This window comes from Hydra viridissima, unplaced genomic scaffold (genome assembly GCF_058129835.1).
Source record: "Hydra viridissima isolate aposymbiotic clone 2 unplaced genomic scaffold, HvirCarnegie_v1 scaffold_6, whole genome shotgun sequence".
Lineage (NCBI taxonomy): Eukaryota > Metazoa > Cnidaria > Hydrozoa > Anthoathecata > Hydridae > Hydra > Hydra viridissima.
In genome coordinates this window covers 14,603,638-14,619,858 of record NW_028324305.1, presented here as the reverse complement: position 1 = coordinate 14,619,858, position 16,221 = coordinate 14,603,638, and the positions used below count along the sequence as shown (strand labels likewise).

At 29.8% G+C, this 16,221-nt stretch overlaps 1 long non-coding RNA gene and 2 pseudogenes across 4 annotated transcripts; 2 read left to right on the top strand and 1 right to left on the bottom strand.

Annotated features, from left to right (window-relative positions):
- Positions 1 to 16,221, top strand: part of LOC149887157 (uncharacterized) — a 563,485-nt pseudogene that overhangs the window by 213,469 nt on the left and 333,795 nt on the right.
- LOC149887166 (uncharacterized) lies at positions 4,460 to 10,212 on the top strand. 3 transcript variants are annotated; one of them, XR_016453327.1, is made up of 4 exons: positions 4,460 to 7,107; positions 8,580 to 8,849; positions 8,969 to 9,558; positions 10,059 to 10,212. It is a non-coding gene; the product is annotated as an uncharacterized LOC149887166 (long non-coding RNA). The 3 variants fall into 3 exon arrangements; XR_016453326.1 differs by having other exon boundaries at positions 4,460 to 7,121; XR_016453325.1 differs by having other exon boundaries at positions 4,460 to 8,849.
- Positions 11,617 to 13,417, bottom strand: LOC149887165 (uncharacterized; annotated as a pseudogene). Its single transcript, XR_016453608.1, has 4 exons — positions 13,358 to 13,417; positions 12,828 to 13,121; positions 12,428 to 12,511; positions 11,617 to 11,819 (listed from the first exon to the last, which is right to left on the bottom strand). The product of XR_016453608.1 is annotated as an uncharacterized LOC149887165 (transcript).

Below are 16,221 nucleotides of genomic sequence, written 5' to 3'. Positions count from 1 at the left end.
GTTGAAATTGTTAAGCACAACTTTTCTAGCTATCTACAAGCTAAAAGACATCGATATTGAATTATATTGTTTTTCATACTTTGATTCAGAAGGTAGGGTAGAAAATCCGACGTTTAATTATTTCTTTCAACAACGAACACTGAAGTGTCGAGAACTCGGTAATACTTAGCGATTTTGTTTTAAAAGGCTTTTTGATGACCGCATAAACAGAATGGTTTCTGTCGGTGGAATTTATTCGTAATAAACAAAACAGAGCGTATGGTCATTATATATACATCTAAATATACGTATACTAGGGAGGTCCGTTTTTAGGAGTCGGAAAAACTATAACTTTGCCACTTTATTTTCCCATTCTACGTTGATATACAAGACCATTCCAAAAAAAGTTTTAAAAATATTTCAATTTTCCTGACCTCCCTGAGGACTTGAATATTTTTAATAAAGTCATTTTTGACCAATTATTCGTTAAATTGCTATCTTAATTGGATCAAAGACCAACAAAACTAATAATTTTTTTTGGGTGAGTTGGCTCTACTATTAGGTAGGTTCGTATAAAATTTGAGCTCAAAATATTTAAAACTTCTCGAGATAGTTTTGAAATATGATCTGGTTTCTTTTAAAGACCTGGTTTTTACTATGTTTTTAATTGGATATTTTATCTAAATACTATTAAATATTCATTAAAAAACTTAATAAAATTTGCATTTAAAAAGTTTGTTAAATAAGTAATCCAAATATTGTACTTAATAAAGATAAAAAATAAAAGTAAACTGTTAAAAATGTGAAATACTTTGACTAAAGGTTTTACAAACACATTTTGTAAATAATATACATAAATATTCAGTTAAATTTTTCTTGTAAAAACTTTTCTTACAATTTATTAAGTATTTCTTTGGACCAGTTACACTTATAAAATGGAAAGTTAACTCTGTGTTCCTTCAAAACCAGTAAAATATCTTGTAACTTTTCCTCTTTAATTGTTGAATCGATTTTACCAATTTAATAGCTTTTTCACAACAGTCATTGAGATAGACTAATCTCTTTATAAACCTTTGCATATTTTTATAATCAGAATCATGAGTCCACAAATCAGGTGGAATTTCTAACCACTTTGATAAGTAAGGAACTATTTTAAAAAAATATCGCATTCTTTTGCATCTTTTGATCAAAATCTATCTTTTTCAATTATCTCATAAAGTTTTGGGTGCCTTATGTCAAACAATTGTTTTTCTAATGCCAAAAAATTAGTTTTAAGCAGCTTTTGTATTTCCGTTTTTTTTGAACAATATGATACCAGTTTCTTGTGATGATATATTAATTTAGGAACATTTTCCCTAATTGAATTAATAAATTTTTATTTGTCATTTAGCTTAAATTTTTATATCAATAATTATCAATAACTATGTAATAAACTATGAACATTACTTAAATCGATAGCTACCTAATACTTCTACAACTAATGTGTGGTATACCACCCATAAGCCACGGTTTTCTAAGAGCAGAAACAACGCATTTGGGCTGACATGTTTTATCATTACAAAACAGCTCGTGATTTATATCTAGAGGGCAGGAAATAATTTCGGTGTGTTTTTTATTTTTTTGAAATTTAGTTATCTGCAGCAGTGATAAAAATATCCTAAAATCGTCGCCTTTTGTAGACAAACATCTGCAATCAACTACGTGGATTTTTCCTAATAAATATATTTCAGTATTTGAACGTGTTGATATTGCCATTTTTAATTTAAAAAGTTACAAACGCAGCGCAGTTTCATAAAATAAATTAATGCGCGCTGTGGGTATAACTCCGCATAGGTCTGGCAGAGCAAATTAAAAAAAAAAAAAAAAAATCACTAAAAATGTTCTAAATATAAAATATTCAAACCCTAGGGAGGTCAGGAAATTTAAAATTTTTCAAAAATTTTTTCAGAAAAAGTCTTGTATATCAACGTAGAATGGGAAAATAAAGTGGCAAAGTTATAGTTTTTCCGACCCCTAAAAACGGACCTGCCTAACGTATACTTATAAATATAAATATACATATGCATATACATACATATATATATATATATATATATATATATATATATATATATATATATATATATATATATATATATATATATATATTAATTTATTATTTTTAATTGGTATTTAGAGTTAAATAAATTTAGTTAATAAGTTTGGTCATTTGTTTTTATAATTTTATAAAATGTACTTATTTTCATGTCTGCATTTAGAAATAAATTCAGTTTTTTTTATTTAGTGAATTTTCTTGATCTAAATAAGTTATAATTTCAAACTTTTTTTGTTAACAAAATATACATTTTTGAGATATGTTATTATAGATAGGTGCAGTTTTTAGAAAAGACCAATTTAATTTAAAATTAATATTTTTTTCTTTTAGTTCCCAAATATATTTTGACAGCATAGTCTCTTTTGAGTACTTTTCATGATTTTTTTTATTTTTTAATGTGGTTAACGGAACTTTCTGGTCAAAGAAATCAATTACTTTTTTACAATGCTTACTGTATAACTAAAAAAAAATTATTTACAGGTATATTTTATAATTATATAGAAATATGATTTACTTTACTATAGGAGGATGGATCCTGCTTAATTACAACACATTAAAATTTGACTGATAGCATGTTTAATTTGATTAGTAAAGATAAATAAAACTGGAGAAAATGAAGAAAAAGAAAATGTTTATTTAACAAGAATAAAAATATTGCAAGAAAGAAAAAGATTTAAAATAAATAAATTAACAAAATCAGCAGTAGTTTGGAAGAATAGAAATCGATTTATTAAATTCTTTTGTAGTAAAATTATTATTATTCGAAATACATTATAAATCAATGACAATAAATGCATGGACATAAGTTGAATTAACAAGTAATTTTTATTAAAAGGAGCTAAATAAGTTTAAAGATTATGGTAATTACCGAATGTTTATATACATCAAAATGAATTGAAAAAACCTTTGCGATTGGTTTTGAAAACATCCTTTGTGATATTATTGGAGTAATAGTTTAAATTCTAGTAAATAATTTTTGTTAAATAGGATTTGATTTGTATTGATTATCATTATTTAATTTATCATAATTTTTTATTCATTTTGTTTTAACAATAATCATCCAGTTAATTGATTTATTGATTTTTTGTTTGTTTAGATCTTATCTAGATTATCTAGATATTGTTTAGATATTATATATATATATACACACACACACACACACACACACACACACACACACACACACACACACACACACACACACACACACACACACACACACACACACACACACACACACACACATATATATATATACACTGCCAGTTTCTCTATTTTCAGAATTGTCAAGAAGTCTTTCTATTTTCTTGTACTTTATAAACATTGAGCACTTTCTATTTTCTATGTTCTGTTCTGAACATTGAGCACTAATTTTGTAAAATACACTAACACAATTTACATCCAATTTAAAAAATCTATTGCAAATAATAAGTATTCAAGATTTGAATAATAAATAATGTGGTTTGTTATAAATAATTGTATTATATACTAATTCATGACATGTTATGAACTCATGATATATACTCAAAAGATTAGAAGACTTTCTTGTCGGACTTATTTTAGTCACCGCTTTATTATAAACGTTTAGAAAAATCCCGCGGATCTGAACGGCACAATTTTACGTCACCCTTAGATAAACGAAACAAACCCGAAATTTACGGAGACTGGCCTTAAACTACATGAGCGATAGATAATCCATAGTATTTTTGAAGTTTGTCAACAACTGCATTTGTTAATTACCTTTTTCCGCTCATTCCTCTTGTTTTTTTGTTTTCGTAAGCTTTCGTAAATGAGCTCCTACTCTCTTTTGCGCATCCCCTATGAATTCTCTATTTAAACTTTTTACCAAAGTATATGTTTTTCACAGAAATTTTTACAATCAGAAATTTCGTATAAATAAAAATATATGTCCTTTAGGATGTCCCCAAAAATATATAGATATGTGTCCTGTAGGATGTAGCAAAGTCGAAAATGTCCTGAAAAAAATTAAAATGTTTTTTTTTTTTAAATGGCCCTTTTGTGACGGAAATATTTTTTCGCAAGAGTAAATTATTTATTTTTGGGTGCTCAATTCTTGTCATCTTTGCTTATTACACTTGTCGTCTTTGCGCTTTGCACACTTTGCTAATTACACTTACGCACGCTGTTTATTAGTACAAGGAAAAAAGATTTCATTTTGTGCACAAATGCTAAAAACCCCACATATAATTTCATTATTTCTTTAAAAATCAAGTTTTTCAATCAGTTTTTTGGGAATTTGCAGTTATTGGTTGTCTCTAGATTCTTCTATTCTCTAGAATAGAAAATAAATATTCATGATATTGTTACCCTTAAAAGTTGCGAAATTTTTGCGATGCTACTCAACTACTTTTAATAAAGTTTTTGGTTTCAGCTATGCTGCTTGTTTTACACTTCTGGAGATCAGAACTTCGCTTACAAATTTTATTAAAAGATAGTTGACATGTTTCCAGTTGATGGCATCTCTGAAAAAATGTAAACTTCTATATTTTTTACCTGTCAACTATCAACTAGTAACTACCCGCTTTTGTCACCAAAAACCATAACTAGTAATATCATACATGATATCATTCAGACTAAGCATTAAATCATTAATGATGTTTTGATTTGTCGTCAGTGTTTTGATTTTCCGTTTATAATGCAGTCATAAAGGTATTCGTCGGTCAAGGAAGGCCGAAACACAACAAGAAGAGTAATTTATTTTTGCAACCAGCAAACTAAACAGAAAACTAATAGCACCAGAAACTCGTGTTAAGTGAAAAAAAATCTGTATAATTTCTCTTTATACAGATAAAAGATGTCTAACTTTGTTTGTTCGAGATGCTGTTAGAAAACTGAACGGGTCCATATTTACCGTGAATAAACAATAGAAGACTTTGAAAAAGTACTTAGGAGTTACGTGCTATTAGAGCGTGTGGTGCTTACAGTGTTGCCATGGTGGGTCCGTCATGGTTTGGGGTTTTTTTCGTCAATTCAACAGACCGAGATTTAGTTTAAAGAAATAACGAGAGTTTAGTTTAAAGGTAAAAGAAGTTAAAAAGAGAAAAGAAGAATGCAACAGGACTCTGGAAAAAAATGCAGCTCCATCTAGGTTGTGACTAATTTGCGGATTAGTTTTCCAGCAGGGCAATAATGCCAAACATAGCTCCGAACTATGCAAAGGTTATTTAAAACAAAAGCCAGATTAAAATGCTTTGAAGAGCATAATTTGGTCTCCACAAAACCCTGATCTCAACCCTGTTGAACCTCTATCGGACGAGTTGAACAGAAAAGCCTGCGACATGTGTCCGTCATCAAAGGATGCAAGTGAAGTATCTTGAAAGATACTTAGGGCTTTATATTATTTGAAGTCATAAACAATGTAGAAGATCGAATATCCAGACTCTTAAAAACAAGTGATTTAATTAATGAGGAGTTTTTTTTCGATGAAAAACATTTTTAAACATCTCTATTTAAACTTTGTAATATCTATTTTTATCTTGTACTCTTTCACTGCTTTTTATTTATTTATTTGTTTGTTTTTTTTTACAAAAAGACGTTTCTCAGAACTTCGATTATTCTCCACTTCTTTGTTCAGTCGACAATTATTGACCAATAATCTGTTCAAATACCACGAAGGTTCTTCCAGTATTAGCATTTGACATAATCTAAATGTTGTCGCTATACATTAGAAATTTCCCACTGCAGCATAGAAGCACTATCCCAAGTCATCTATCTATTTTAATGAAAATATTTATTGAACTTAATTATACTCTTTGTATTAACCATTGGGGATTCATAGTATTACAACGAAATCTTCATAATACGTTCATTAGCATCAAAATGATCCAGTTCGATTCCATAACTCATGATGTTCCGTAAAACAATATGCATCTCTGGTTTCATCAACTCAATGACGTATGAGAGAGTCTTTGTGTAAGGTTAAAATATTCTCCTAAAAATATCTTTTAAATTACACTTTGTGTTAAGGTTGAAATGTTCAAGGTGCATCTCTTTTGAGAGTTTTCCTTATACAATAAGCTTTATTTATTTTTCAGATTTAAGTGCATTTCCTATCAAAGATTGTATGCATATTCAATTGAAATGTTAGCAAACCTTCTTGATAAAGTACACATGATCTGTTTTTTCGCTTGTTGTACTTTTTTATTCCATGAAGAACGAAGATGTTGTTAGATGAGGAATGTCAGTTTAATCGTTAATGCGCTTTAAAAAAAAAACATTGCTTTTTTTTCCAAACTTTTAACATTACTTTAGAAGAGCACTTTCATCGATCAATGCTCCTATGGATTCCTTGCCGATGCTGCTGTTCTATTTCAAACAGTTAACGTATTTTGTTAGGAAGCTTTAAAAGAAAGCAACCTTACTCCCAACCGTGAAATGATTTTGTTCTAAATTAGTTTGACGACTCAACTGTCTTTAAGTTAAATTCTATGAGCACCCTTTTGCTGGAAACCAACGGCTCGATTTTTTATCGTAACGCAACTTGGAAAATCAAAAGAAAGATTTGCATTTAATCAAAATGTAACTCAGAACCGTTGACCGGAGTTGACTGATTGCGGAAATGATTTCAGCAATGTTGTTGTAGTTTTTTATGCGTTAACTCAGAAGAAAAAATTGTAGCCCGAATGGTATGTATGTGTGAGATGGAGGAGAAAGAGACAAAGAGTGCAAAACATTTTAAGCGTCTTTAAATGACGTCAAATTTGCAATAACGTTACTTTGAAACTAACGCGAGAAGTCTTTAGATAAACTTCTTTCTATAACAAAGACAGCTATGTATAAAAAATATTTACTTTTGGCCAGCGTTGGCTTCGTTTCAGGCGTTGCACTGGGATATGCTGTTGTTAACTTCTACAAAAAAAGATCTTGCAATAAAAGTTGTTTGAGAACATTGAACAAAGAAGCCGTAGAAAGCCCAAACACTAACATTATTGTAAAGATCAATGGAGAAGTGGTTGTTTTGGACAATTGAATTGCTTGAGGATAGTAACAAGAATATCAACCTTCAAATAAAGGTCAAACTTTTTAGGTATCTTTTATTGATATTTGCACCTTTTTTTATTGGGTTGGGCAAGTCAGTGAGTACTTTTCTGAATAAATAAAAAACAAGTCATTCAAAAAAAAACAACAAAAAAAAGACAACAACAACAATTTCATCAAGTAATATTCTGCTCATTTTGTTCGTTGATCTTTGACCATCTTTTAACAAACAAGTTTCCTCGCCTGTTAAAATTTTTATCTTTATCGGCAAAAAATATTACCAAGTTTGTGTGGATTGCGCCAGATTTGGTGAATATAGTGAATGTGTCAATATATCCTTTCTAAGATCAACCAATTTTTACTGGTAACTAAGTTTGTATGTGAACTTGCATTACTATTGTTGTGAAAAGCAATTCCTTTGCAATTGACCAATTCTGATTGCTTCTGACTCATCACGCTATTAAATTCCTCAAACTTCACGGAATGAAGCATTTTGCATCTTGGATAGTTGAAACTTCGCCATGGATTTAAAGTCTCACCAGATGGTCAGTTCAATTCTTTTGCTGAATCTTGTCTTTTTAAATCCACCTCCCTTTTCGTTCAACATTGCTGAGACCATCCCATGACAGAGCTCTCGTCACCTGTTGTTATCACACGCCTTAAAAATGGATCATTTTCTGAGACGCTAATGAGCTTTATCCGATGAATTCATAGTACACGATGTTTGACCTTACTTACCAAAGTTGTTTAAACGTTACTTACTTACCCAAGCAGATCGGCGTAACACGACGCGAGAGATCGCTAGTCGGATTACGCTGATCGTGATACGCCGATCGGATTTCGTTAAGGTTATTTTTTTGTCTTTATGTAATTTGAAATCATAAACAATATAGAAAGTCGAACGCCAGATTCGTAAAAAGACTGAATGAATTAATGGGTAGTTTTTTCGATGAAAATTATGTTTAGACATCGGTATTAAAACTTTGGAATGCCTATTTTCATTTTGTAATCTTTACCTTTTTATCTTCTTTTTCGTTTTACTATTTCTTTGATAAATGGTACATTTAAAGTTAAATTTAATTTTAATAGATGTTTGTCTGGTTTTAAAAACATGTTTCCAGCTTAATTTAATTTCATAATGGTCTTAAATTATTGGCCGGCAGTGTAAGTCAGAGGTCTTCACATGGCAAGCTTCGCGCTTTATATAAGAAGCAATATTATATCAACTTTCTAACATTGAAACCAATTAACAAGGTCTTTTTAAATTTACTTACATTTAAAATCTGAGAAAGTGACTAAAGTGTTGATTTAAGACAATCCGGGTAATGACGTCAGTGATTGGGGACAACTTGGGAAAGGAATTGGAACTGGTTCTCCTCGTAAGTTATGAGTTTATTCGAGTCCTACGCAATGACTACACCAAGTTTAGCATTTCCATTTTTGAATATAAGTTTGTTCAAAATTGTTGCGCTTTGCCTGAAATCATCTCTCCCTTCTCATATTTCAGGGTCCGCGCACAAGAAATCAGAACCAATGTGGAGACGGTTGAGAAGACTGCGAGTGTTTGAAGTTATAATGTCCTTTAGTTTGTGCTGCGAGGATTTACTGGCTTTAAAAATGATTTTTTCTGGACCAGGTTAAACAGATTGCTTGAGCTGCAGTGCATTCTCCGTTGTTTATTTTGTCTTGGATGACGTTCGTTTTGTTCGGATTGAAAAATTCAAGACGCGCTAAATTCTCTGACAGTCAACACAAGTGGTGTTCAAGCATTTTGAATGTAGCTATTGCTGTTTTTTTTTTTGTGTGTTTTTTATTTGACTTTTTTTTCATAAAACTGTCTGTAGCTGTAGAGTTTCTAAAGCAGTTAAAGGTCATTGAAGATTCGTTCTTACTTAGAGGTCTTCGCATGGCAAGCTTCGTGCTCTATAAGAAAAAGTATTATGTCAATATTCTAATACTCAGAGCCGTAAATTGGAGTTGGCTGATTGCGGAAATGATTTCAGCAATGTTGTTGTAGTTTTTGTGCGTTAACTCAGAAGAAAAAGTTGTAGCCCGAATGGTATGTGTGTGTGAGATGGAGGAGAAAGAGACAAAGAGTGCAAAACACAGAAGGGGAAGTGGGAGAGGCAATAGCTTACTCAAAAGATTTTAAGCGTCTTTAAATGACGTCAAATTTGCAATAACGTTACTTTGAAACTAACGCGAGAAGTCTTTAGATAAACTTCTTTCTATAACAAAGACAGCTATGTATAAAAAATATTTACTTTTGGCCAGCGTTGGCTTCGTTTCAGGCGTTGCACTGGGATATGCTGTTGTTAACTTCTACAAAAAAAGATCTTGCAATAACAGTTGTTTGAGAACATTGAACAAAGAAGCCGTAGAAAGCCCAAACACTAGCATTATTGTAAAGGTCAATAGCGAAGTGGTTGTTTTGGACAATTGAATTACTTGAGGATGGTAACAAGAATATCAACTTTCAAACAAAGGTCAACTTTTCATAAGCATCTTTAATTGATATTTCCTTTTTTTTTTTTTCATCAACCTTTTAATTGATATTTGCATCTTTTTGTCATCAACCATTTAATTGATATTTGCATCTTTTTTTATTGGGAACTTCATTAATGTTGCTTTTTTGTTGTCATCTAAAGCAATTAAATTTATTTTCAGAGGGCAATTAAGTAAATCCGAAGTAACCATTTTTGTTTTGCATTTTCATTTGTCATTTTGAATAAAATAGAAGGTAATTAAAAACAATTATATTTACAGGTTCTAAATTATTGTTGAATCAACTTATTGCTTATTAAGAATAAAACTTGAAATTTAAAAAGAAATTGCTGAAGCTAACAAAGACTTTCGTTTACGCGAATAAAAAAAATTCAACAACTTGTTCGGCATCCCAATAACTTTAACCAATTATTACAATTACAAGCTATAAAAATAATAACTTTTACTAGGGCTGTTTAAGATAATTATTTTTAATTTTCAGGCGGAATTATTTCATCGAGTTGCTGATGCCGTCCGTAAGTTCGGTGAAATAAAAAATAAAGTTTGACGTGGACAGTTCGTTTTTTGATGATCTTTTTCCTAACAAACTGTATTTTAAATTATGAATTAAATTATATTTCTTGCTGTATCGTTTATTTTATGTTTTTTATTATGTCTCGTTTTTTTAATTTTTCTTTACAAACGTACAACAGTGTTTCATCTAAGTTTTATTACGAATAGTGAATTGCTAGAAATTTCTTAAAAAATTCTTGAAGTAGACGAACACAATTGTAGAACATTGAACTCTGATTTCAGATAATTTGCTGGGAATGATGCGATAAGTTTTACCAAAGATGAACTACACGCATCATTTCAAAGTAACTAAATAAGAACATAAATCTTTTGATTCTGCTTTAATACCACTATATGGTTTTGTTTATATAACTTGTAAAGTACAGCGTGATAGATGCAGTATGATAGATGGCAGTATAATAGATGCAAATGGTGATTTTTTAAAGTATTGTCAACCACTGTGAAAGGAGTTGTAGTAATCCTAGTTCGTCAGTTTCCTAATTTTCATTATAGTTTAAACAACTTTTTTTTAATTAGAAAATACAAACTTTTCTAATAAAAAATATTGTTTTAATTAACTAAAAACTTATTTTGCAATAATAGAACAAAAATACAAATTGTTTAAACGTGAAAAATGTGTTGGATTTGCTGTGTGAGAGCGGCGTTTTTAATAATCGAATGATTTAATATTTGTTAGTTGGTTTAACTGTATGTTTGATTTTTGTGTGTAGTTGTTGTTCGGTTTAGAAGTTAGGGAGGTATAGAATCTAGGTTGATTGCGTGGGGGTAGTTTGGTTAGAAATAGGAAAGGTTAGTCGTTAAAGGGTTAATACTGTATTTACTGTCCTCAGTATATTCTATTATGCAAAGTATACTTCAATAAACGTTCTATAATGTGTAATGGTTAGCACTCTTTTATCCATTACGTTTATAAAATGCAAATTACTCTACTTATAGTGTTCGATACTGCTTTTATCAATTACTCCCCAGATAGCACATAGACGTTGGCCCAACGTTGGATCAACGTCGAAAAATTCGTTGGCCGATGGTCGGCAACCGACATCGAGCCAACGTGGTCTTGATAGTCGGCGCGACGTCGCAACCAACCGTTGGGTTAACGTTGGCCCAACGTCGGATATCGACGTTGGGCGAGCGTCGCATTCTGACGTTGGTCTAACGTATAATTCAAATAATATTAGTTTTACTTGTTTGCAAAAACTTTGATTTTGATTCAAAAGGTGTGCTTATCTTTTCAATCAAAAACAAAGTTTTTACAATCAAATTAAAACCATTAATTTGACTAAAGTGTAACTTTTTTCAACTAAAGGGTAAATGTTTTTTTAATTAAAGCGTAACTTCTTCTTTGTAATGTTGAATAAAATGTAATGTCCAAATAAGTTTGAATAAAATTTGACGCTGATGAACGAAAATAAAACATTGATTAATGAACCAACTTAAATTAAACAATTACTAAGAGAAAATCAATATTTGTTGTAATAAACATTTTAATTATGTTAAAATATTTGTACACATGTTCAAACAAAATAACGTTCTTCTCGACTGCTAAGCATCCTTACGAATCTTGCATCTTTACTTCACTTGAGACTACAACAAAGTTCGAATGTTCCTCGTTATACAATTTGATAGAAATCTTTCGTTTTATGAGCTTTAGGCATTGCCATAGCTACTGCTAAAATTATAGGTGTTCATATATTTTTGTGTTTATATATATTATTAGCAAACACTTATCAGTTTCAACTTTTTTACACAAAGTTTCGTCAATAAAGACTTTTCAGAAATCTGGAGGGAGAGGGGAGGACTAATCGCTAATTGGATTTTTAAAAAGTTTTTAAAAGTGATTTCTAATAATTTATTATTGCTTTGTTTTTGTAAGAATAGAGGGGGTGTAACCTCTTCAAATTATCAAAATATCTTTTTTTTTTTTTTTCGTTTAAATTTTGATTTTCCCCCCTTAACTTTTGTTTTAGTCCCCCCCACACACAACTTTTATGATCTTCCTATGCCACTGCATATATGTATGTATGTATGTATGTATGTATGTATGTATGTATGTATGTATGTATGTATGTATGTATGTATGTATGTATGTATGTATGAATATATATATATATATATATATATACATATACATATATATACACACACATACACACACACATCAAATACAAAATCTATATTTAAATAATAAAATAGTTAATAACAAACATATGTAAGATATAAGCACTATATACAAATAAAATTTCCGTAAATAAAAACAAAATATTTTTGATGTATTACCTGCATAAACATGGCGACAAAATATTTTTTTAAAAATAATTAGTACATTTGTTGATATTTCACTTTCATTTTTTAATGCCACATCTAAACAAATAATTATTGAAAAATAGTATCAGTATTTTACTGCAAAAACTAGAAGTAAAATGCTTCAAAATTCTCTTATACAAATAATATATGAATTCCAATCACCATTAAAATGCTGCAAATGCATATAAAATACATTACCTATCCCTCTTTAACAGCTGTTAAAGAGGGATATGGTAACAAATGACAAATTACAAAACAAATGCTTCACTAGACATAACTGAAAAAAAAAATTTTAACAAAAGTTTCATTCAGTAAATAATGAAACAAAGAAATTTTAAATTAACACAACACTCAGCTAAAGATGCGATAATACCTTTTTCATCAGGATTGCCATCCAGATCACTTTAATTTTTTGAGTCTGATGTGAAATAGCGTTCATCCTGATCATCGTCATAGTGATTATTAAGAATTTGAAAAGGAAAATTATCTTCATCATTGTCAATATCAATCTCATATGAATTGTCATCATAACAAACATTTTCACAATCATTAGAAATACTGTAGGTAGAAACATTACTTTTCTGATAACTTTCACCATAAATTTCTTATATATCTTATCAACTTGCTCTCTCACTCTTCTTCTGTTTGTTGCATATGAAGCAGCCATCTAAACTATTAGTATCAGTTAAATTATATTGTATAATATTAGTAGCCTAATATTATAAACCATTATTAATACAAAAAAACAAAATTTTAAAAAAAATTTAACTTGACTACTTTAAAAATAAGAAGAGCAAGAGGTGATTTAATTCAATTTTATTTTATAAAATAAGTAAAAATATGGATAAAGTTAAATGGAATCATCCTCCTAAAATAATTAAATATGCAATAAAAAGGTCATACTCAGAAAATGCAAAAGCAGTTCACACATTCTACCACAAGATTTAATGTCTTCACAAACCTAACAGTTAACAATTGTAATAATTAAACAGGAGAGATAATCAACTCTGATAATGTGAATGTCTTCAAAAACAAGTTTGATCGTTTCAAAAACAAACAAAAGAAAATAAAAATATAAAAAAATAATGAAAAAATGAAAAATAAAATGAACACTTTTCCAAAGCTGTCAAAGTTTAACATCTACAGATGTTAGACTCACCACATTGTATGTGTAGAGCAAAAAATTTATTATTATTACTATTATTACATTCTAGCATTTTATATCTTTTACAAATTTTACATCCTATCATAAATATATAAACAGTAAATTACTTAAAGTTTTTTTAGAACATTAAGAAATTTACTATCAATATTGATTAGTCCAAATATTGATTCGTCAATTCAATTTTTGTTAAGAAACATATATCTTTTGAATAAAATACAAGTATAAGAACATAAAATGTAGTCTTAATGCATGATATGATAGCCTAATAGAAGCTTTATAGCACAATTTTGTAGATTCTCCTGCAATCAGTGCTGCTCTGAGGAGAATTTGGTGAAGCAGCACAAACTAGCTTCAGGCCATGATAATAAACAGGGTACTCAAGTTCTTGATACAAAATTAAAAAATTCTACTATCTCTAATGTAATATAGAAAAAGTTTATTTACAAATTATGTAGCTACATAATTAGTAAACTACTAGTTTAAAGTTAAATAAACACAAAAATGGAAATAAAGTACCTGTATCTCTCTAACAAACTGGATTCTAACAAAGGGGATTTCTTTTCACAACCACTTCTTCGTGTGATTCAATCTTTTTTGATTCTTTTAATACCACTTCTTCTCATGATTCAACCTTTCCGAGTTCTATAACGACCACTTCTTCTCGTGATTCAATCTCTTTGTTTTAGAATAATTTCTTTACAACTTCTTTGCATAACCAACAGCTAACTAAAAACGGGATTTTTTTAAGAATGGCGAAAAACTTATTTAACACTAAAACCTGTAACACACTGAACGAATTCAAAAAAGCAAAAATTCAGTCGTATTCTGACGTTGCAACGTCACTGATTGATTGAAAATTCAGTCGTATTCTGACGTTGCAACGTCACAACGTAAATGATAACGTCGAACCAAAGTCGGGCCAACGCGTTGGCCCGACTTTGGTTCGACGTTATCATTTAAGTGATAAAATAAAGTAACGCTTCCGACGTTGTGCCAACGTTGGCCCAATGTATGTGTGCTAGCTGGGTCCTCATTTTGTTCTTCTTTTTCTATACAAATATCTCTACTTTATTTGAAACGGCCAAAAACCTCTGGTTTGTTTTCTAAAATTAATGTTTCTTTTGACTTCTATTTATTTCCTTACTTCTTTTTCTCTTTTATTCATTCATAAATATTCTTGTTTATTCAAATATTCTTCAATCACAAAAGTTCTCTCTCTTTAAAATTCTTCTTGAAAACATTCTTAAAACTCTCTTTTACTTCTCTTCAAAACTCCGTCTTCTTCCTTCAATCCGCCTCCCTCCTGTAAAACTCTATTTTTTAGAGCTTTCATAGTTTTTGGTTGTTTCGGTTGCGATACCTATTCAGCATTTATTTATATGGCCGATTGATGAGTCTTCGTGTTTACGTCTTTTCCCAGTTGTTTTTTTGCTTTTCTTCTTTCCGCTTTATCGATTATTTATGACAGATTAAAAAAGTCTCCGTGTGTGCATCTTTTCTTAGTTGTTGTTTTCGACTTAATTCTTTTCGCTTTATCATTTAATTGCACGAAGGGTTTACGAGTCATCTTGAGTGCGTCTTTTCTGATCTTTGTTTTTTAACTTAATTTTCCCACCTTACAGCTGGAAGTTGAAAAAACTGCTTGAGGAATTGTTATACCATAATTATGATTTCCTTTTGCAATTACTGTACATTAAAAACTATTTTACAATAATGTTTTAAACATTATTACACCTCTAAAAATACGAAATTGTATTCAATTTCGTGATATACCATGTTCAAAAAGACTCTTGATTTAAACGAGTCGAAAATTAGGTAGAAGTCGAAATATTGTGTAATAATAACCTTGATATGTCCTTCATTTTTGGGTTAATACAATGGTAATTCGCAATTTTGTGACAATGCTGGACCCCGTTAGCGATGTTTCTCTCGTTTTAGATCCAAACCATAGAAAAAAACTTTTGCTGATATCAAAAACGAATATGCAATTAGAGGCAGATTTAAAGGGAGTGACGATACGATCGATCGCCACCAAAGGCTAAAAAGGAAAAAGAAACCATTACAAGTATCAAATAAAAAAATGTTTTTTTTTCTACAGTTTAAGTTTGAAAGAAGAACCCTTTTGTTCATGAGCCGATGTCTCATTAAATCGTAAACGTAGATATAAATCCACCTCTACTAAAATTAATATGTTATTGGGCTCTCCGAAAAATGAGAATCCTAAATCTAAATAATCTGGGTGCCTTCTATCATACTGCATCTATCACGCTGTACTTTACAAGTTATGTAAACAAAACCATATAGTAGGGAGCTTAGGCAATTTTTATAGCCAATGTAAATCTTTTTTATTTAAAATGCATTGGATTCCTTAATATATTTTATTTTCAAAATGGTTTCAACCACTTCTGTAGCTTATTTAGTTCCAAAGATATTCGTGTTTTAATATTTTCAATTCATATACATTTTATGAAATATTTCCTTAAAGTTTCTCGTTAAACTTTTGGCGCCGAAAAAAAAAACTTCATTTTTTTTTTTCTTGCGTAAAAAGTTGCGTTAACAATAAAATATCTAAAGACGGGGGAAATTTATAAAATTTCCACTT